Source organism: Danio rerio, chromosome 6, assembly GCF_052040795.2.
Source record: "Danio rerio strain M-AB ecotype USA chromosome 6, GRCz13ab, whole genome shotgun sequence".
In the NCBI taxonomy this organism is placed as follows: domain Eukaryota; kingdom Metazoa; phylum Chordata; class Actinopteri; order Cypriniformes; family Danionidae; genus Danio; species Danio rerio.
In genome coordinates this window covers 59837501-59840000 of record NC_141026.1, presented here as the reverse complement: position 1 = coordinate 59840000, position 2500 = coordinate 59837501, and the positions used below count along the sequence as shown (strand labels likewise).

The 2500-nt window shown below is 31.8% G+C and overlaps 1 protein-coding gene across 5 annotated transcripts in view; it reads right to left on the bottom strand.

Annotated features, from left to right (window-relative positions):
• Window positions 1-61: 61 nt before the first annotated feature.
• The window catches only part of snta1 (syntrophin, alpha 1), a 55419-nt gene continuing 52980 nt past the window's right edge, over window positions 62-2500 (bottom strand). The window contains exons 8-9 of one of the 5 annotated variants that reach the window (XR_015494331.1): window positions 428-2500; window positions 62-220 (exon numbers count right to left, since the gene is read on the bottom strand). The exon at window positions 428-2500 is cut by the window's right edge and continues 136 nt beyond it. The gene's annotated coding sequence lies outside the window, so the exon portion shown is untranslated. The other 4 variants (XR_015494332.1, XR_015494333.1, XM_087258197.1 and 1 more) reach the window with 4 other exon arrangements.

The window sequence follows — 2500 nt, the reverse complement described above, 5'->3', positions numbered from 1 at the left end:
CATTTTCTCACAATTTGTATTTGTATTTGTGAGTTTGACATTAAGAGTCATGGCTATTGCATTTTTTTTTCTCCCTCAGAATTTATTATCTATTGCAATTTAGTTTTTTAGTTCCTACATCCTGAACTTTTCTCCACTTTTTACTTGCATTTGTGGGAACTGCTGGTAAAAAAAGTCAGAATCATCATTAAAAGTCATGGTTTTTACAAGTTTTTTCACGCTCCCAGAATTTATATCTTGCAGTTCAGTATTTTAGTTCCTACAGCTGACTTTTTCCTTTAACGCTTTAACGCCCTTAGAATGTATATCTTGCAATCTGATTTTTTCTCCAATTTTTACTTGCATTTGTGGGTTTAAACCAGAATTCCTGGTAAAAAAAAATGTCAGAATCATCTTTAAGAGTCATGGTTTTTACAAGTTTTTTCACGCTCCCAGAATTTATATCTTGCAGTTCAATATTTAAGTTCCTACAGCTGACTTTTTCCTCACTATTTTGTATTTTGCAATTGTGAATTTGACGCTTTGAGTCATGGTTATTGCAGGCTTTTTGCCTCTTAGAATTTTTAATATCTTGCAATTCAGCTTCAGTTCCTACATCTGACTTTTTTCTTTGCAGTAGTGAGTTTGACATTATGAATCATGGTTATTGCATATCGCACAATTTTCTGTTTGCAATTGTGAGTTTGAATCAGAATTGCAGGTAAAAAGTGAGAATCAATTTTCAATATCTTGCAATTCAGCTTCAGCTCCTACATCTGACTTTTTCCTCTAATTTTTACTTGCATTTGTGGGTTTAAATCAGAACTGCTGGTAAAAAAAAAGTCAGAATCATTATTAAGAGTCATGGTTATTACAAGTTTTACCCCCCTCAGAATGTATATCTTGCAATTCAGTTTTTTAGTTCTCACATTTGACTTTTCTCCACTTTTTAATTGCATTTGTGGGTTTAAACCAGAATTGCTAATAAAAAAAAGTCAGAATCATCATTAGGAGTATTTTAGTTCCTACAGCTGACTTTTTCCTCACTATTTTGTATTTTGCAACTGTGAATTTGACATTAAGAGTCATGGTTATTGCAGGCTTTTTGTCTCTCTGAATTTTCAATATCTTGCAATTCAGCTTCAGTTCCTACATCTGACTTTTTTCTCCAATTTTCTTACTTGCATTTTTGAGTTTAAATCAGAACTGCTGGTAAAAAGTCACAATCTTCATTAAGAGTCATGGTTATTACACGTTTGTTTCCCTGAGAATTAATATCTTGCAATTCAGCTTTTTAGTTCCTACATCTGACTTTTTTCTCACATTTTTTTCTTGCAATTGTAAATTGGACATTGAGTCCTGGCTATTGCATTTTTTACTTTAAAGTTACAATTGCAAGAAAAAAGTTGTGATTTTAAATCAAAATCATTAAGAGTTATGGTTATTACAATTTTTTTTCCCTTGGAATTTTTAATATCTTGCAATTCAGCTTTTCAGTTCCTACATCTGACTATTTCCTCCATTTCTTACATTTGTGAGTTTACATCCGTACTGCTGGTAAAAAGAATAATCTTTAAGAGTCATGGTTATTACAAGTTTTTACACGCTTTCAGAATTTATATTTTGCAGTTCAGTATTTTAGTTCCAACAGCTGACTTTTTCCTCACTATTTTGTATTTTGCAACCGTGAATTTGACATTAAGAGTCATGGTTTTTGCAGGCTTTTTGTCTCTCTGAATTTTCAATATCTTGCAATTCAGCTTCAGTTCCTACATCTGACTTTTTCCTCCAATTTCCACTTGCATTTGTGAGTTTAAATCAGCTGGTAAACAGTCACAATCTTCATTAAGAGTCATGGTTATTGCAGCTTTTTCCCTCACAATTTATATCTTGCAATTCCGCTTTTTAGTTCCTGCAACAAATGTATTTTTATCACAATTTTCTTACTTGCAATTGTGAGTTTGAATCAAAATTGCAGGTGAAAAATGTCAGAATCATCATTAAGAGTCATGATTATTACACGTTTGTTTCCCATCAGAATTTAGATCTTGCAATTCAGTATTTTTAGTTACTAAATTTTTCGTCTTAATTTTTACTTGCAATTGTGAACTTGACATTATGAATCATGTTTATTGCATTTTTAACTTTTAAATAACAACCTTTTACTTTTAGCTGCGAGTTTAGAAGCTGAATTGCTGGTTAAAAAATCAGAATCATCATTAAGAGTCATGGTTATTGCATGTTTTTTTCTTGATATCTTGCAATTCAGCTTTTTAGTTCTTGCATCTGACTTTTACTTGCATTTGTGAGTTTAAATCAGAACTGCTGGTAAAAAAAAAAGTCAGATTCATCATTAAGAGTCATGGTGACTTTTTTACAGCAGAAACAAGCTTCCATAGCATGTGTTTTTTGCGATTATGTTTTGAAACATTCATAAAGTTGAGCTACAAACCCATATAAAGTGAGGAAGGAGCAGAGAGGTCTGATCTGCTGAATGAACACAGTCTGTGATGGAGATTTT